At 46.5% G+C, this 20,572-nt stretch overlaps 1 long non-coding RNA gene across 5 annotated transcripts in view; it reads left to right on the plus strand.

The window, feature by feature from the left end:
- Window positions 1-320: 320 nt before the first annotated feature.
- The window catches only part of LOC148128774 (uncharacterized), a 98,302-nt gene continuing 78,050 nt past the window's right edge, over window positions 321-20,572 (plus strand). For 2 of the 5 annotated variants that reach the window (XR_015746013.1, XR_015746014.1), the window contains exon 1: window positions 321-1,002. This is a non-coding gene — a long non-coding RNA (uncharacterized LOC148128774). Of the gene's footprint in view, window positions 1,003-16,959; window positions 19,147-20,572 lie in introns of those variants that run through there. The other 3 variants (XR_015746017.1, XR_015746015.1, XR_015746016.1) reach the window with 3 other exon arrangements.

The following is a 20,572-nucleotide window of genomic DNA, read 5'->3' on the forward strand; positions in this document are numbered from 1 at the left end:
TAATTCCTGCCCAGCACAGCATCATGGGAATTAAAGTGTTCAATATGCCGGGGTGGGTCTGGGGAGAAGGGGAGGGGCTAAACTAATTCCGACCTCATCCCGCCACCTGCTCCACCAGCCCCCACTTTCATGGGCCGCAACAACAAGCCACGCCTTCCCCGAAGGAGCGCTGCGAGAGAAAGGACAACGAGTCAACCCCGCCCTCAGTTCCGAACGTGACATCAGCCAGTCTCTCGCGCAGGGGCAGTTTTGGTTTAGAACCGCGTGATGCCTGTGACGTCCTCCAGGAGTGACGCAGCGATGCAGAAGTTTGGGAGGAATCCTCTCTTTTCCTTTTCTTTCGGCGCCTTTAAATCTACGTCAACCCTACTAGCTCCTCCTGATTGGTCGCATGCAGGCACGCACGGAATACTAATTTGGAAACCTAACGGTTTTTCCATTCCCCTCCTTCCCCAACCTCCGTCAGCCGGGCTTCCAAAGCGTGGATTGGTAGCTTTAAGGCTTAGGCTGGCCTGTGCTGCCTCCGCAACGTACCTCATCCCCAGGTGGCGGTTCGTCGCTCGCTAGGGGAGTGGGGGAAAGGTCTTGGAGCGAGGCTTGGCGGGCATTTTGTGCTCTTTGTCTTGTTCTTCAGATAGACAGTTCAAGAATCCTGGAGCTCGCCTATTTGAAATGTCTCGGAGGGGTGGCTTCTAAATTCAGTTTATATCCTACCACCCAAAGAAGAGGACTTCATCTTTCTCTCGCCTGGATTATTGCTTTGTTTATTTAACTCACAAATCTAATTTTTAAGGAACGTCAAATCCTACGTATATACCCGAAGTAGAATCCATTGCTCTAAAGAGAGATTATTTTCCAAAATTTGTGCCAAAATTGTGCAGGCTATAAATTAGTCTGGAAAGCTGTCACCTCCAAAATAATATTCCCTATTTACATGGCAAGCTTTCATTTCACACATGGTCAAGTACTGGGGTTCTGGCTGAAAATTCTGGGATTTGTACGGTAAAACTCATGGAGGTGTAGCAATTTGGGAAAATAATTATTTAGATTAGATTAGTGAGAAAAAGGTAAATGTCTTATAACTATTAGAATATTCAGTAGATACAAAGAATCTAGGCACCAAATCTAGTCAATTTATGATTAAATCAGAGGCCTGTAAGGTTTATTTTTGAAATGCTTCTCTTGCTTCATAAATCGTATATTAAATAAAATGAAATCATTGGCTCAAGTTAATATGCCTGTCTCAGCTCAGCAGAAATAGGTAGATTAAATTCATTTTATTTGCTGGAGTTGTAAAATGAAATAAATAGTTTTAAGCTGTTCCTCACTGTTTTCACATATACAGAAAATTTTCTGTATAAGCATATTTATGAAGGCAGGAAAAAAAATACACCCATTTTAAAATTTTGTCTTGTTCAAAATTCAACCTGATGAAGCGGGTGTTAACCAAGGTAAATCTAGAATCAAAAGAATTGCAAAACAAAGGCTGTGGAATCTATTTTTTAACCTATTGTGTACCGTAAAATGCTACTTGCATTCTATAAAAAGTGAAAATGCTATAGCACTATAATGGATTAGTTAATGGTGAACTAACACAACTTTCCAGAGAGGAGGTTTTCAGCAGTGCATTGAAACCATTAATCCTTGTACATATAGGGAGTCTTATTTATTTTATTTATTGACATGATTTGTCTATCGCTTACAAGATAATGGGTATAAGTATAAACATAGTTATGAATACATGAAATGGATACATATAAGAAAAATAAAGAAACAATAGGACAGGGACGGTAGGCATATTGGTGTGCTTATGCATGCCCCCTAGAGACTTCTTAGGAAAGGCGTGAGGTCAATAGTAGTCTAAGGTTAAAGTTTTTGGGGTTTGGAGAAGAAACCACAGAGTCAGGTAGAGTATTCCAGACATTGACCACTCTGTTGCTGAAGTTGTATTTCCTGCAATCAAGTTTGGTGCGGTTAACCTTTGTATCTGTTGTGTGCTCTTGTATTGTTATGATTGAAGCGTAAGTATTCATTGACAGGTAGGACATAGTATATACTATACTAAGATCAGATCGAAGGTGGCGTAGTTCTAGGTTTTCTAGGTCTAGAATTTCAAGTCTGGTGGCATAAGGTATTCTGCAACGAGTAGAGGAGTGGAGAACTCTTCTTGTGAAATATTTCTGGACTTTCTCAACTGTGCTAATATCAGATACGTAATGTGGGTTCCAGACTGATGAGCTGTATTCGAGTATTGGTCTAGCAAATCTTTTTTATGCTTTAGTTAGTAGTGTAATATTACCAGAGAAAAAGCTACGTAGGATTAGGTTAAGAACTCTTAATGCCTTTTTGGCTATGTAGTTACAGTAGGCTCTAGCACTTAGATCATTAGAGATGAGTACTCCAAGATCCTTGACAGAGTTTGGATCATCAACAAGGTCTTGACTTTTCAGCCTGTATTTTATTTTCTGATTTTTTTATTTTTATTTTTGCTAATATGTAAGACAGAGCATTTATTTGTTGAGATTTGAAGTTGCCATTTGTTTGACCATTCTGATACATAGTCGAAGTCTTTTTGAAGGGTAGCAGTATTTTTTGTGGTGTTGAATAGCTTTACATCATCAGCGAAGAGAATGCAGTTGCTCTTAATATGATCATAGAGGTCATTTATGTAGACTATGAAGAGAGTTGGTCCTAAAACACTGCCTTGGGGGACACCACTGTTGACAGGTACAGAATTTGATAGGACGCTGCCAATTTTGACCATTTGTTGTCTGTTTGACAGGAATGCTTCTATCCAGAAATACCATAAGATTTTAGTTTTAGGAGTAGTTTGTCGTGTACCACTGAATCAAAGGCTTTACAGAAGTCTATGTAGATTGTGTCTATTTCTTTGCCCTGATCGAGTTGTGTAATCCATATGTTTTTGCAGTGTAAGAGTTACAGATTACAGGATAGGTTTTTTTCTGAAACCAAATTGTTTATTAGAGAGTAGGTTGTTTGTCTCTAAGTGGAGGATAATGGATTGGTTAATAATTGATTCCATGACTTTACAGGTGACGCAGCATAAAGAGATTGGTCTGTAATTTTCAACTAGGCTGGGGAGTTTTTGAAGATGGGGATGACCATGACTTGTGATAATAGTTTTGGCAAGGAGCTGGTCCTGAAAGATTTTTCAAAGATAATGCTTATAGGTTTGGCTATGGCAGTGGATAGCTTTTTAAAGAAGTAGGCACATATTCCGTCTGGTCCAATAGATAGAGAGGGTTTTAGATTGCGTAGTGCTTTTTTAACATTGTCTTCTGTAAAATCAATATGTATTAGATCATTGTAGTTGTCTGTGGTTTGACTAGGAAGTACTGGGCTTGATCCATTGCTGTTTACAAATACTGAGCCAAAGAATGTATTAAAGAGGTTGGCTTTAATGGTGTCGTCATTGCAGTCTTAACCATTAGGTCCTTTCAGGGGTGGGATGCACCTTGAGTCTTTTAGTTTGTTGTTTACAAAATTGTAGAAAGTGTGGGTGGAATTGGTGCATAGAAGGTTTTCCTCTTGTTTAATGTGCTAATTAGTGCATTCAGTCTTTATCTGGTGGCATAAATTTTTGTATCGGCTTTTGAAGTTGGCAACGTGACCAGATTTCTTTTTGGATTGAAGCTTCCTTGTTGTTATGAGTAATCTGTTTTTCTGGTTTTGGGAGTTGTTATTGGTACATATAGTTTGATGACTCTTTTGACTTCAAGTAAAAATATGTTGTAATGGTCTTCAACAGTATTGCATCCAGTGAATAGAAATTGCCAAACAAGGGATAAGAGATCATTGTCTATAAGATCATAGTTGCCTTTTTTGAAGTTATAATTGGGGATCACATCGTTGTGTTGATTTTTGTGTGGACGTATGTTGAGACAAAAGTCAATCATGCTGTGGTCACTGTTGGAAAAGGGTTCTTTAATTTGTATTATGTAAATTGAATTCAAACTATTGCAGAAGATGAGATCGAGGCAGTTAAGTCTAGTATTATTGGTTACTAGTTGTTCCAGTCCCAGATTTGTTACAGCATTGTAGAAGGTTGCATGTATGGGTTCAGTTTTACATTCGTTTAGGATCCAGTTAATGTGAGGTAAATTGAAGTCACCAAAAAAGATAAAAGTGTGTGGGCAGGATGATGCCCATGTTAGTGGTGAATTTAGTTTGTTTACATGTTCAATGTCATAATCAGGGGCTCTGTAACATAGTAAGAATCAAAATGTGATATTTAAGGTCAGTTCACAGACGATGGTCTCAGGAAGAGCAAGCTCCTGGGTAACTTGGATGTTTTTTAGATGTAAGGACCTTTTATAGAAGATAGCAACACCATCTCCTCTACGGATTTCACGATCTGATCGGTAAATATGATAGTCTCTTACTGTGGTAATGGAGTCAGGGAGAGATGCATTGAGCCATGTTTCACAGACAAATATGATGTTGAATTTAGCCATATTTAGTAAGAGGAGAAATTCAGGTATTTTATTCACAAGGCTTCTTGCATTGAGTAGCTTGCATTTAAGGCTAGTTGTAGTTTGAATTGAGGTAGTTAGGGGCATGCGTGCCTAGTTTTGAGTGAAGGTGGGTTGGATGAGGTAGGGTTGGATGTGGAGTTGTAGGTTGTGTGACTTACTTTTGATAAAATCAGCGCAGTAGTCAATGTACAGGTCATCTCCATTGTCTAGACGTCTTTTGAGTTCATTGTGGAGTTCACAGGAGTGGATTCTTTGCAGTATGGATAAGTCTGGTCTTGAATGAAGTTTTTTGTGGTTGGGATTGGTTTTTGCAATGGTGTTTATTGTATGAATGAATATGCGTTTGCTGGACTCATTTTTGCATACAACTCTACAAAATTTTGGGGTCACCGAGCCATCATTGTATATGAACTCAGGGCCATCTCTAGTTATTTCAATGATATCTTCAGGAGAGATGTTTGTTGTATTTGAGTTGCTTATGATATTGCGAACTTTGGTGATGTCGTCTGATTCGTTGGTGTCTTCAAGACCAAATAAGATGGCATTTGGATGTTTCTGATCAGGTTCCATGATGTCTCTGATGAGTAAGGGGATATCATTTGTGGAATTATTTGATGGGATAGTGATTATTTGTGGTTGTGGTTTGGGGTTATATTTGGTTATAGTTGTGATTGTAGTTGAGGTAGTAGTTGTGGTAATGGTTGTTGAGTTGGGATTTGATTTTGAGCTGATAGTCACTTATCAGTGCTGTATTTTTTTTTTCAAGAGAAATTAAGCTTTCTTGTATAATTGTTTCAAAACGTTTTGCTAATCATTTTTCTACTGAGTGCCTGTGATTCTATGCTATCAACTCTGTCAGACAGGGTACTTGGTTTGTTTAGCTTAGGAAAACATGATGGACATAGACTAAGGAATGTATCTGATGCTTTTAGGAGATCAGCCATATCTTTGTTTAAGTTTAAGCAGGCAAGGTGGGCTTGATGTTATTTTCGCTTTCATTGATAGTTTTAAGACATCTGAAGCATGTACAGGAGTCTGGGAGGTCATTGGTAGAGATATTTTTTGTTGTTGTTTGGTAGTGGAGGATTTGGAGTTTGTGGAGTTTCTGGCTGGCATGGTCAATGACAATAGTACACTAAACAATTACAATAGCTAATTAATGTGATAGGTAGACAGTTACTTAATGAATGTTGGTAATTAATAAATGTTAATTGATAAGTTAGAGAACAAATCAAAAGTAAGGTTACTTGTTACTAAAAATCAATCAACTTATTACTAAGAATTAATCAACTAGATAATCATTGATACAGTGTTAAATCTATCAGTTCAATGAATCAGTAAATAATTGGTCATTTAACAATTAATTATACTATTATATGATAAATCAGTTATTATAGACAAAGCATTATCTATCAATATTTGGTCTTGAGGTACTGAAATAGTGGAGGTAGTGAAGTATTGGAGGTTTGTTGTGTAAAGTTTCTTTGTTTTTCCTTAAAGCCACATTTTTTGGTTTTTGTTTTAACGAGGAAGCGTTGCTGTTTGATAGATTTGAATGGAGAAGATTTGAATGAGCTCACCAATCATCTACTTTATAGTTTGAAATGGATGAGATTTGGCTGGGAGTTTAGTGGAGGTTGTCCAATCAGCTGAATGGGAATTTAAATTCAATCAGCTGGGTGATTTAAATGGAGCTGGGTGATTTGTATGGAGACTATCAATTATCTGTGAGTCTCCTTTGTTCTCCCCAATTAGCGGCCATTTAGAATTAGTCTCTTGCTATCCTCCAGTCCCAACTTCCTTTCGGATGTTTAGGATTACCTTCTGTCAGTTTCATCTCTTTCTCTGCAGTTCAGATTCACACTCTACACCAGTCAATCTTCACTCCCAGAATCAGTCTCTCTGTAAGTGTCTGAATCAAACTCTCTTCTCCTCCATGCTGCATCGAGAGCCCAGGATGGGTTCACTCCTTCCTATGACGTCATTTAGCTGAGTCTGTAGTAAGATATAAAAGCCAGCCCCCGGAAGACACCCCAGCTTTTGACTCAGCTCCTTTTAGTCAGTAGCTGTGTCTCTGAAAGCGTTCTGTTAGTTAGCACTCACCAGCGATCTTCAGTACCTTTTTTTCTTCGCTTCAAGCAGCTCCCAGGGCAGCTGCTCTTCCAGGAGAGCAGGGCTCTCTCCCCTGCAACGTTGGGAGCAGCGTTGCCAAAGAGCGCTGTTCAGGCAAGTTGGGCAGCGTCTGTAGACCTCCCCAACGCCTGCGGTTTGAGCGGTCATAAAAAGCGATCGGCAAACCAATAACAGCGTCAGCCAGCTGAGGTTCTGTAGATAGCACTCACCAGCGATCTTCAGTGCCTTTTTTCCTCGCTTCAGCAGCTTCCAAGATCTGGACAGCTGCTCTTCCAGGAGAGCAGGGCTCTCTCTCTCTCTCTCTCCTGCAATGTTGGGAGCAGCGTTGCCAGAGCACTGTTCAGGCAAGTTGGCCAGCGTCTGTAGACCTCCCCCATGCCTGCGGTTTGAGCGGTCATAAAAAGCGATCGGCAAACCGATAACAGCATCAGCCAGCTGATCGTGTGGCCAGAGGCTGCCCTTTCCTTTGCTGACTTCGCTCGGGGCTCTTTATAACCTAAGGAGCGATTCTTCAATCTTGGAGCCTGTTTCCCATAGTCAGCGGCCATCTTGGATTGAAGCCTTCCACCACAAGGTGAGCAGCCATTTTGTAAGCCCGGCAATTTATACCCTAAGGGGCTTAATACAAAACAATTACAAACAGTTTCTTTCCATCGCAAGAGCCTTTTATTCTACAATGGAGCAAGATAAGGGTCAGGCAGAGCTTCCCCCGCCAGTGGAGCAGTCTCTTAAGCCCAATAAGAGAAAAAGACATAGGCAACGCACCCAATCAGTCCAGAGGGAGGTGGCTGCTAAAATCAGAGCTAAGGCTCTAGCCCTTAAGAAGGCAACTCAGGCTGAGTTGAGGGCAGAAAAGCGCAGACATGCAGCCCTAGAGAGGCAGTTCAACAAAGCTATTCAACAGAAGGGAGTGCAATAACAGTAGGTTTCAGGTGATAGCCGTGGGCCCCAGCCAAGCCCTCCCAGGGGAGGAGAAGTTATCTTGAGCCTTTCCATTCTCCATCCTGGTCTCCTGAAGCTTTGGCAGTACAATATGATCCTCAGGATCTAAGCAGATCTGGGCCTTATTTCCAACAGGCTTCTGGGCCCTATGCTCCTCCCCCTCCCTCCAGACCTCTAACCTCCTCAATCTAGGCCTGAAGCCACCTTCACTCCCACAGCAGCGGGCCTTCGGCCTTCTGCCTCTACCTTTGAGTATAGACCAGGGAATATCCAAGATGTTGTCCCATTGACCATTAGGCAGGGATTGGCTGAAGGCTTCAAGAAAATTATTTGACCTCTGGAAAGGGCTCAGGTCCTTCTCCCTTCTCAATCTATAAGTTCCCTGCCTCATCACCCTGATTTAGGGCGAGACCTTTGACCAAAATCTTTCAGAGGAAGAGGACTCTCGCCCAGAGCAGACATCCTCTGCATTGGTCTTCAATCCTCCTCTCTTCAGGCCATTACTCAGCCTTGGTCACTGCCAAGCTGTCGCCAGAGGAGATGGCTCCCGAGCCACAAGGAAATCCCTCTAGCCAGGGAGACTCACTCTTCTCCAAGCCTGTAGTGCATGCAGGGGTTTTGCCTTCTCCCACTTTGCTCCTGGACATGGTCAAGGAACAGTGCGCTTCCCCTTCGGCAGGTCTTCGCCCGTCTTCTCTGGATAAGCATTTCTACAACGTCAGCGCAGCTCTGGACAATGCCCTGGCAGTGCCTTCTGTTGACATTCCGGTTCCGGCCTTGTTCTCCTCTTCTGGTACTCCCCCGGAGCCAGAAGATACCTGAAACCGGATGATAAATGTTCCGAACAGGCCCTCAAGTGCAATCACGGTGGCTGCACCAACTCCAGATTAGATTGTCTACATCTGACCTTCGGTCTCACCAAGACCTTAATAAGATTATGGCAGGGCGGAATTCACTGCAGATGCCACTCTCAATTTCGCCAAATTTGCATCTAGGGCCATGGCATCTTCAGTAGTAGCAAGAAGACTGTTATGGCTCAAAAATTGGCAGGCGGAGTCACACCATAAATGGAAGCTGGCTTCAGTTCCATTCACGGGCGATAAGCTTTTTGGTGATGCTCTGGAACCTTATCGAAACCAAAGATAAATGTAAAATCCTCTCTTTCTCTGGGAAGAGAGCTGACTATCGCCCAGCTCCTTATCGCCCTCCTGCCTTTTGAGCGGAGACCTCATTCCGCTTCCCCCCATGTCAGAGGCCATACTCCCAATGCCAAGACCAACGTGCGGAAGCATCTGGCAGGCAACAACCTTCTACTGGTAAACAGCCCTTTCGGGGGGTGGGGGTTGTTCCTTCCGTCGCTCTAAGTAATCCCTCGTTCTCCCCACCCAGCCTTCTTTGCCTCCAAATGGGAGGAGTCAACGACAGATGCCTGCATGCTCAGCACTATTAGGTCAGGGTTACAATTGGACTTCCTAATGCCGCCCCCAAAAGGAAAAAAAAAAATTTTTTTTTGAGCTGGCCTGTCTCTCGGGACATTTCAAGGCAAGACCTCATGAAACAGGCCATTCAACACCTTCCTGAAATCCGAGCTATTCAACCTGTTCCCCCTTCTCAACGGGGACGTGGGCTTTCCTCTCGCCATTTCATCGTTCCCAAAGTCTCGGGGTGGCGAACCATCCTGGATCTAAAAATTGTCAACCAATTGGTAAAATACAGACAAAATTCAGAAAAATTCAACTCTGCATTCTATTTTAGAGAGCGTTCGGGAGGGCGATCTCTCTTCCATTGATTTAATGGAGGCTTCTTCCACATCCCCTTTTGGCCTCATCATCGCCAGTTTCTCCGTTTCTGTTATCAGAATACCCATTACCAGTATCGAGCACTTCCCTTCGGCCTCTCATCGGCTTCAAGGGTCTTCACGAAGGTTCTGGCAGCATTGATGGCATCTCTGCGTTCTGTTCCAGTGAGGATCCAATGCTACTTGGATGACATTTTGATTCTGTCCTCCATCCATGCAGCCCATCGGGATCTGCAAATTACCCTGTCATATCTCCAGAGCCACGGATTTTTCCACTCCCGTCCACTCCAATGGTTCCTGCTTCCCTAGCAATGAACAGGAACCAGCCTCTCATCCATCAAGGTCCCACTCCCGCCACAAATCCGGAGATCTCTCAATTGTGGCGTTCCCCGTTAATCTGGAAGGGACAACGTTTCAGGGTCCCAGACAGGCTAGTGATCATCACCAATGCCAGCCTCCTGGATTGGGATTTCCATATGCAGGGCCAGATAGCTCAGGACCTTGGTCCAGGTCAGAGCTGGCCCTTCCCATAAATTGGCTAAAGCTCAGAGCCATTTTTTTTTTAGCTCTCAAGCATTTCAGGCACTCAGTGACCGGCTCTCATGTTCTAGTCCTTATGGACAACATGGCCACCATAGCTCATGTCAACCGGCAAGGGGGGTCGAGGTCCAGAGCCCTCATGGGAGAGGTGCTACGGTTGGTGTTATGGGCAGAGATATGTCAATCTTGGTGGACCACGTCTCCGGGATTGACAACTCCCAGGCCGACTGGCTCAGCAGAAGCCTAGTCGACCAGGCAGAATGGTCCATTCCTCTGTCTCTATTCAGGGACCTTTCCCTCAGATTCGGAATGCTGGAGGTGGATCTCTTCTCCACTCCTCAAATCGCCCAGGTCACCAGATTCTTCACCAGGTTTCCTTGCCAGGGAACGGAGGGGACCAATGCTCTTCGGTGCAGATGGCCCAAGGGTCTCCTCTATGCCTTTCCCCCGCTTCCCATCATTCCGCCAGTAATTTGGAAGATGTTAGAGGAACGTGCGGAACTCCTCCTCCTGGCACCCTATTGGCCAAGGAGGCCCTGGTTTGCGGACCTGGTCAACCTATCGGTGGCTTCTCCTTGGAGGATCCCTGCCCATCTAATCTCCCTTCATCAGGGGATTCTGCTCCACCCAGAGCCCCTGTGGCTCAAGCTGACCATGTGGCACTTGAGCGGCAGCGGCTAGGGGTGGCTGATCTTCCTGAAAGGGTCATCATCACTATCCTGGCATCTCGCAAACCTTCTACAAGGCGCATCTATGATGCCACCTGGAAGGCCCTTCCCGAGGGTGCCTTAGGGAGGGTCTCTCTCCTGCTTCAGCCCAGTTGGCAGAGGTTCTTAGATTCCTTCAGCATGATCTGTAGAAAGGTTTGGCCCCCAACACCTTACGCAGGTAGGTTGAGGCCCTCTCCTCGGTTCTTTCATGGGGTTCACTTCCTTCCTTATCCCATCACACTTCAGTCAGGAAGTTTTTTTGAAAGGGGACTTCCAACCTGCACACCCGGTGGTTCACGGGTATCCTTCCTGGGATCTTCATGAGGTCCTTAATGCCTTGCCCTTAATGCAAGTTCTTAGCCCCACTTTGAACCCCTTAGAAAATTGTTTCTCCGTTTCCTGGCTCTGAAGGTAGTATTCTCCGTTTCCATCACTTCAGCCAGGCGAGTATCCGAGCTCGCTGCTCTTTCCATCAGACAGGACCTTGTTCCTTTCACGATGATAGGGTTGTTCTTCGTCTGGACCCCTCATTTATTCCAAAGGTTAACACCTGTTCCACAGGTCCCAGGACATTATGTTGCCTGGCTTCTGCCCCCTCCCGCACCATGACTTAGAGCAGCAGTGGCACACGCTAGACGTAGGAAGGACTCTTAGAATATACATTAAGCGCATTTCCTCCTTCAGGAAGTTGGAAGCCATGTTTGTTTCCTTTTCCCTTCTCACTTGGGGCACAAGATCTCTTCTACTATTAGCAGGTGGGTCAGATCTTGCATTGAGCAGGCCTACAAAGCTGCGGCCCTTCCAGTTCCTCGAGGTCTGACGGCGCACTCTACCAGAAACGCGACCACTTTGGCTGTCTGGGCGACCCAAGCACCCTTGGAGGAGATCTGTCATATGGCCATGCGGACATCTCCATCTCCTTTCATCAGATACTACCCTCTGGATGCCTTTGCCTCAGCAACTTCAGCCTTCGGCAGACGGGTGCTTCAACGAGTGGTTCAACAGTCAGTGTGATGAGCCGGACGAGGACCCGCCCGTGGACATGCAAACTTTGGTATGTCCCATCCTGGGCTCTCGATGCAGCATGGAGGAGAATGGGCGTTGGTAGAAGTTACCCTGAATGCCCTTTCTATCTATGCTGCGAGAGAGCCCAGTCCCTCCCTTGATTCGTCCGGAGAGGGTAAGTCATATTTCTGTATTCATTTGTGCTTTCAGAGACACCTTTCCGTCTGTCAAGTATCTTCGCCAAAGCTGGGGTATCTTCCGGGGGCTGGCTTTTATTTCTTAGTACAGACTCAGCTAAATGACGTCATAGGAAGGAGTCAACCCATCCTGGGCTCTCTCGCAGCATAGATAGAAAGGGCATTCAGGGTAACTTATACCAACGCCCAATCTAAACATAGCTCGGCCCGGCTCCTATCTGTATCCGCTCTCCGCTATCCACTCTCCGTTCTCATTTATTCACAGCTTGTGTCAGCTCTTATCACTATCCGCTCTTTGCTCTCTGCACGCTCTATTTATTATCCACCAGTCCCAGTTCTTTCAGGTATCACCTATTCAGAATGGCCTCCTACAGAATGGAGTCCTAGGCTCTCCGCTTGGGATGATGTCCTGGCTCACTCTCTGCTCACTCTCGGGATTGCCAGCAAGTTCTCAGTTCTCAGAACCTTCCAAAACCTTTCGACAGTCCCGGTTGAGGTAGATCGTGGCTCCGTTGGCCCCAGACCCCACCCCCCGTCTCCAGCGATGCAGTTAGGCATTCGCCTCAATACTTGTCACCAATTTGATTTACAAGTGTTCACTTAAGCGTTCAAAGTTATAGTAGTATAAAAAAAGTGAAATGACTGTTTTTCATACAACTTGCAGCATCCCTATGGTCACGTGACCTCACAAGCAAAATCAAGGGTGAAACAATCTAATCTTTCAATAACACTTAACAGTGTTATTAACAACTAAATGATTCAACTGTAACAGGAAGCATCGTAAAATAGGGCAAAATTCACTTAACAAATGTCTCACTCAACAATGTAAATTTTGGGCTCAATTGTGGTTGTAAGTTGAGGGACTACGTTTGGTTCCAGATATATAATACATCTTCCACAAACACAATTTTAGTTTTCAGCCTCAGCAGTGGCATTAGTGTAGTTTAACTTTCCTAGCTTTACAAACAGCTCAGAATTTTCAATCAGTAGCCATGCTTTTTATGGTATAGCAATAATAATAGTAATGATGTATTCTCTTGAAGTCAATGCAACTGAAAGCAGAATATTTAAACAATTGAGCATCAATCTTCAGTCAATAGTTGAAGGATATTGAAGGAAAGATAGATACAAAGCTAACATGGAAGTGGTTGAGATAAGAGGTTCTGAAGAAAGAAAGGAAAAGCTTCATTCTCTACTGAGCTGAAGGGAGAATCCAGGATGGGGTAGTCTCTAGTCTCCTAGCTCTGCAGACTGAGTTGAAAAACTGAGGACACACCCCCTGGTAACGATCCCCAGTTCTTCACTCGGTCTCAGCGTGTTCAGACCCCCCTTTAAGGGCTCTGAATAGTTAGGATTGTAGAAGAATATTCACCCCTTGGATTAAGCTTTTTTTTCGCAGAGAGGCTTAGATCAGGTTTGACAGCTAGCCGGCTTGCTGGTTTAGCACTTTCATTTTTTCGCGCCTTTTTTCTGGTTCGGGTTTTTTTGCTTGTTGTTTTAATTTTTTGACTTTCCTTGCTGGTGAACTGGTTTTTGTTATGATTTCTGCCAAAACTTGAGTGGAGGTGACCCTGAGAGCCCGTATGGCCCAGGCTGGGGTGGGAGTCAGCATCTTATCGCCTCCTCCCGATCCACTTTCCCTTGCCTGGGACGAACCGCAGCTGCCACTAAGCGCTTCTGTCCCTTTTCGGCGGCAGCGGCCATTTATTTCATCTGGGGACAATCTTGCAGTTCGTCTCCAGGATTGTCCCTTGAGGGGGGGGGGGTTCTGGCCATCGGGATTAAATCCTGACTCCCCATCCAGTCCCCAGAGCACCGTGGCAGCTGCGAGATGCTTGAGTCTGCCTGATAATTGTGGTGCAGCCAGCGCCAGGCTCGCAAGCCTCTGACCTGTCAGGACTTGCTGCAATTCAAAGAGGCAGCCATTTTTTCAACTTTTTTTCAACTTTTTTTCCTTGACTTGGCTTTTGAATTGTGGAGCTGGGCTGAGCTCACCACTTTGGGTCGTACTAGCCTCCTGAAGTGGTGGACAGTTACTGTGGCTGTAGCTGACAGCTTAGGCTGAATATTTTTATTTTATTTTATTTTTACTTCTTTCTCTCTTTCTCTACCCCTGTCAAGTGACAGTTATTTTTGGCGGGCTCAAAGATGGCCACCAAGGAAACTGATCAAGAATTGTCAGTTCCTCAGCAGGGTAGAGAGAAGGCTGTAAAGGGATCTCCTAAGCCCAGGTCTGCTGGGTCTAGAGGCAGCAGCTAGGATTAGAGCCAGGGCTCTAGTCCCTACGAGATCCTCTAGGGCTGAGGATAGACAGGCCAGGCGTAGACAAAAAGCCATAGACAAACAGTTTGACAGGACAGTGAGAGATTCCAGGATGGCTGAATACAGAGCCACCCCTCAAACTTTGCCTCCTCAAGATGACAGGCAGCCAGACCAACTGGCAGATGGTATATGATGGCCTGGTCTCCTGGGGGCTCAAGTACCCCCAATTTGCAGGATAACCTCCAAATCAGGGCTGAGACATCTCACAATTTTTCTGAGCCCCCCCAGGGGATCTTGATGGCGGCACCTGCAGACCAAGTCTCCAGTGGAGCCAGACCTGTGCCTGCAGCCACCTTTACACCTACAGCAGCTGGCTTACGACCGGAGGAGAGCCAGATGCAAGAAATGCCATCCTTCATGAGAGCCTGGATCTTCTAGACAACAAGACAGGAATTGCAGGCAGAGGTCAACCAGCTGCGCCAGCTGTCTTATTTGGAACCTAACAGAGGAGTCCTGCAGGGGCAGGCTTCTGCTGAACAGCCAGTCCACTTCAGATAGCGCTCGGCGTCCCCTTCAGAAAGCAGCCAAATTTATGGCTCCAAGAGGGACCTCCTTCCAGAAAGGGATTTTTCGGATGAGGAGTCGAAGGTAGCAGGTCCCCCCTCCTTTAAGGACCTTTTCCAGCCGGCTCTTTTCAAGACTGCTGGTTAAGGCCAAGAGCACGGCTAATCTCAAAAAGGACACAGTCACTCAGGACCTTCCCACTGAGGGAGATCAGGAGGATTTCCTGTTCCATGAGAAAGCATCTGTGGTGGACGCTGTACCTGTGCCCCAGATGTTTCTGAACCTGATCAAAAAGCAGTGGGAGTCCCCTGGGATGTACACTAGCCCCAGTGGGTCTGAGTCTACCTTATTTAATGTGGACAAAGACCTTTTGGACATTATGGAAGTGCCAAGGGTAGATGGCCCAATGGTAGCCCTAGCTTCCTCATCTGTCATCCCACCTGATGCGGAGGATGTTCTAAAGACAGAGGACCGGAAGGAGGAGATGGCGCTCCGGAGAGCTCATCAAGCCGACTCCTGGGCCATCAGAACATCGGCGACTGCATCTTTTTTTACTGGGGCCTCTTTGCGGTGGCTGAGGCAGCTACAGGACAGAATCCCACCTGAGGATCTCAAGGTGCATCAGGACCTGGATAAGATTATAGCTGTGGCTCAATTGACTGCTGATGCCACTCTCACCTCAGCCAGATTTTCTTCCAGAGCCATGGCCTCTTCCATAACAGCACCCAGGCTTCTCTGGCTAAGAAATTGGCAGATGGATGTCAGAACCAAATGGAAGCTGGCTTCAGCTCCCTTTAATGGAGAGAGGCTTTTTGGGGAAGCCTTGGATCCCTTTCTGATGGAAACCAGGGACAAGCGAAAGATCCTGTCCTCCCAGGGGAGGTGCTTTAATTACAGGTCTCATCCCTACTACAGGAAGCCCTCCTTTAAATGGGGAAGCTGGGGCAGGCTTTCCCCATCAAAGTAGGCCCTTTTTTCAGAGATCCTTCTCTCAGGCTGATAGACAGGCCTTTGCTGCCAGAGGGCATCAGAGGCAAGAGGGCAGAAGGTCCTTTAGGGTTTCAACAGACCCTTCAGGTGCAACAAGTGATGCCGGAGCCACATCCCCCATAGGGGGCCATCTGGGACTGTTCTGGCAGAGGTGGGAACAGACCACAACGGACGTTTGGATCCTGTCAACCTTACAGTCGGGTCTCTCTCTAGAGTTTATCTCCTCCCCCCCAAGATCCTTATGTGCTGCCCCGTCTCCAGAGACCCCTCAAAGAGGGATCTCATGGAATCAGCGATCCACCATCTGCTGGACATTCGGGCCATCCAGCTGGTTCCGGTGGACCAGGAGAGACAGGGTTTCTATTCAATGTTGTTTGTGATTCCAAAGGCCTCGGGGAGGGGGGTGGCGAGCAATCTTCAACCTGAAAGGGCTCAACAGAAATCTAATCTACCGAAAGGTTCAAGATGTACTCCCTCCACTCCATTCTAGAGGGACTGCGGGAGGGAGATTTTTTGGCCTCGGTAGACTTGATGGAGGCCTACCTCCATGTGCCCATACACCCCAACCCCAAGTTCCTGAGGTTTTGCTATGGCAGCCGCCATTTTCAATACAGGGCTCTCCTGTTCGGCCTGTCATCAGCCCCTCGGACTTTTACCAAGCTCTTGGCAGCGATAACGGCACACCTCAGAGCCTTGCCCAAAAGGATCCAATGCTATTTGCACGACATCCTGATAGCATCTTCTTCCAGACCCCAGGCGGAGGAGGATCTGATGTCAACAATCAGGATTCTTTGAGAGCATGGGTTCTCGATAAACCTGGACAAATGCCACCTAGTACCATCGACTCAGATCTTGCATTTGGGGGCCATTATAGACACCTTGGCTGGACAGGTTTTTCTCTCACAGGAGCGTCGAGACAGTATCAGGGAAGTCATGTCGCTGATCCTGTCTTCCAGAGAGGCGCTTATCATCTTGCTGTCTCAACTTCTCGGCAAAATGATATCATGCATCGGGATTGTCCCATGGGCCCGCTTCCACGCCCAAACCCTTCAGTGGTTCCTGCTCCCTTACCAGAGGGCAAGCAGGGGCGACTCTCCAAGGAGGGTTCGCCCCTTGCCAGTTCTTTGTTCCCTCCATTGGTGGCAATCCCGAGCCATGGATCAGGGATGCTTGTACAGGGAACCCCAGAGGATTACCATCACCACCGACGCCAGTCTCTATGGTTGGGGGGGCCACTTGGGAGCCCAGGTCACCCAGGAAAGGTGGTCATGAGAGGAACTTGCCCACAACATAAATTGGCTAGAGCTCAGGGCTGCCCGCTTAGCGCTCAAATATCTAAGGCAAGAGGTGGTGAGGAGACATGTGTTTCTCCTCATGGACAATGTGGCTACCAAGGCCCATATAAACCGGCAGGGGGGGCACACGCTCCAGATTTCTAATGCAGGAAGCAACTCAATTGTGCAGGTGGGCAGAAAGAAACCTGTTGTCCCTATTTCGGGAGTATCCAACATGCAAGCCGACTGGTTGAGCAGGGCCACAGTCAACCAGTCAGAATGGTGACTGCATCCTAGTCTTTTCCAGGAGATGACGGAATGCTTCGGCCACCCGATTCTGGATCTCTTTGCATCACCAGAGAACACGCACCTCCTGAGGTTCTTTGCTCGATTCCCTGCCCGAGGAGCAGAAGGGGTCATCGCTCTCCAGTGCAGGTGGCCCCAGGGACTATTATATGCCTTCCCCCCCTTCCCCTGATTTCGGGGGCAATCAGGAAAGTATTGATAGAAAGGGCAGAAGTTCTGTTTGTAGCCCCTTACTGGCCCAGGTGTCCTTGGTTCGCCAACCTGATGGGCCTGTCAGTCACCAGACCCTGGAGAATTCCCCTGCACAAGATCTCCCTCAGCCAGGGCCCGATCGAGCACCCAGATCCAGTTTCGTCTGACCATCTGGCGCTTGAGCGGGGGATCCTGAAATGGGAGAAGTTTTCCACAAAGGTCATTCAGACCATCCAGGCGGCCAGAAGACCTTCCACGACGAGGATATATAACGCAACATGGAAGATTTTCTGCATTTGGTGCACTTGTCCCCAATTGGAACCCACTGGGGGTTCTGTTGCAAAGGTATTAGAGTTCCTGCAGGATGAGTTGGATAAAGGTCTCGCCCCCAATACCTTGAAGAGACAGGGGCTGCCTTGGCCTCGGTGATTTCAGTCAAGGGTTCTACTCTGGCCCAACACCCTAGGGTGAAAGCCTTCCTTAGGGGAGCCACGAATCTGAGGCCACCGGTGGTCCACCACTACCCTACCTGGGATTTACCTAAGGTCCTGCAGGCACTAACTTCTCCCCCATTTGAACGTGAAGTCTGCCTTCGCCTTCTCATGTGCAAGGTTAATTCTTGATGGTCATTACCTCAGCCAGGCGTATTTCGGAGTTGTTGGCCTTATCCATCAGGAAGGATCTGTGCGTATTCCATGCAGACAGGGTGGTTCTGCAGTTGGACCCTACCTTTCTGCCCAAGATGAACTCCTTATTCCATCGTTCACAGGAGTTGATTTTGCCTATTTTCTGTCCTGAGCCTGCCCATGCACTAGAGAAAAAATGGCACACCTTGGACGTTAGGAGGGCCCTCCGTATTTACATTAAAAGAACTTCTTCTCTTAGGAGGATGGAAGCCTTGTTTGTTTCCTTTCAGCCGTCAACTTTAGGTCACAGGGTGACACCTTCCACAGTAGGTCGCTGGCTCAGAGCCTGCATTACAAAGGCCTATGAGTTACAGAGCCTTCCTGTGCCCAGGAGGATCACAGCGCACTCAACCAGAAGTGCAGCGACCACGCAGCCTGGGCAATGCAGGCATCGATTCTGGACATTTGTAGAGCTGCAACCTGGTCATCGGTGACCCCATTCATAAGACATTACAAAATTGACTCCTTTGCCTCAGCGGAGGCGTCCTTTGGAAGACAAGTCCTGCAGGGTGTGCATGTAGAGGTGGGACCTCCGACTAATCCAGCTCCCACCCATAGGACAGCCATCAGCCAGCTTTGGTATGTCCCATCCTGGATTCTCCCTTCGGCTCAGTGGAGAAGGGGCGTTGGTCCTACCTGAACACTTCTTCTCAGGGAGCCGAAGGGAGAATCTAGTCCCACCCTGTATTCTGTCTGGTCAGAATAGGGAGGAAATGTCCCTTTTTTCGCAGTATCAATGAACTATCTGTTTGAAGACAAGGAGCAGCTGAATTTGCTTCAACGTCGTTCAGAACTGGGGACCGTTACCAGGGTTGTGTCCTCAGTTTTTCAACTCAGTCTGCAGAGCTAGGAGACCAGAGACTACCCCATCCTGGATTCTCCCTTTGACTCCCCGAGAAGAAGCGTTCAGGTAGGACCAACGCCTCTTTTGGCCCAAGAACAAGTCCTGCAGAGCAATTCCATGAAAGGAAAAATTCAACGTATCGGTAACAATAACAAATGTCGCTTATGCAATGAGAAAGATGAAACAATGGATCACCTTATCACAGTGGTGAGATTAATTTTTTTTTACTACCGGTTCTTTGGTTGTGGTTTATTGGTGGGCGTGGCTTGCGGTCATGTGACTGGGTAGGCATGGTCAAGTTGATATCATTCATGTCAAGGGGTGTCTTGCCTGGCCTCAAGGAGGTACAATTTCCCTCTATTTATTTACTATTATTGAACAATCAAAATACACGATTTAATCCTATGTATATATGCCATATGTGTACATACATATTACATAGTATAGTGTGTGTAAAGGCACACAAAAAGATACATTATCTACTATATATACTGTATGTGTATGTATACACACACACACACACAGCTCTTCTAAAACTATATACATTCAACCTCACTACATTTGGAAAAACACACCTATAGTCCACTTTCTGCCACACATTTAACTATAACGTCTGTACATTAGAACATTGCACAAACCTTCAGATTTACTTCCCTAGCCTGAACATGACCGTTAGACCCAGGAGGTATGGATTGAGTAAAATGTCACTTAACAACGCTCTTGCTTAGCAACCAAAATTTTGGGCTCAATTGTGGTCATAAGTGAAGGACTATCTCTGCCTTCCTCTGCATGGCAGCCTTGTCCTAGTAAACTCCTCTGCCAATTTTCCTCTCTGTTAAAGGCACCAAAATAATTCAGATTCCAGGTGATATAAAGTCTCCTGCTGGAGCAGGGGGTTGGACTAGATAGCCTCCAAGGTTCCTTCTAACTCTGCTATTCTATGATTCTGTAAGGTTCTCCTGCTGGAGCAGGGGGTTGGACTAGAACAGGGATCTTCAAACCTGACTTGTGGACTTCAACTCCCAGAATTCCTCCTCCAGTCATATTAGCTCAGGAATTCTTGGAGTTGAAGTCCACAAGTCTTAAACTTGCCAAATTTGAAGACCCTTTGATTAGAATATTTCCCTCTCTCTTTCCCCCTCTCTCTCCCTCTCTTTCTTTCCCCCTTTCTCTCTCCCTCTCTTTCCCCTCTTTCTTTCTGTTACCCTCTCTCTCTTTCGCTCTCTTTCTATCCCTTCCCTTCCCTCTCCTTCTAAAACTAGGAGAGGAGACCCACCTGAAACAAACAAACACACACACACACACACACACACACACACACACACACTTCCAAGTGCCCACCTGAAACAAACACCCCTCCCCCAACTCTGTCTGGAACGAACTGATTCAGCAAGCTCCAGATCAGCAGGAGAACAAAGAAAGCTTGCGGAGGTGCTCCGGTGGGCGGCGGGCCTACCCTGGGAGTTCCCGCCCTCCCTTTCGGGGCACTGCTGCTATTCGCTCCGCAGTCCACACTCACATCCAAAACACTGCCCTTAGCAACAAACACTGCACCTCCTCATGAACCCCTTGCAGCTCCCCAGGCAGCTCCCAACGCTCATCCTGCAGCTGCGCCTCCCTGCTGGCCTCTTGC

The sequence above is a fragment of the Notechis scutatus genome, chromosome Z (genome assembly GCF_049901735.1).
Source record: "Notechis scutatus isolate UNSWTSFEM ecotype Mainland chromosome Z, rNotScu1.2, whole genome shotgun sequence".
Taxonomy (NCBI): Eukaryota; Metazoa; Chordata; class Lepidosauria; order Squamata; family Elapidae; genus Notechis; species Notechis scutatus.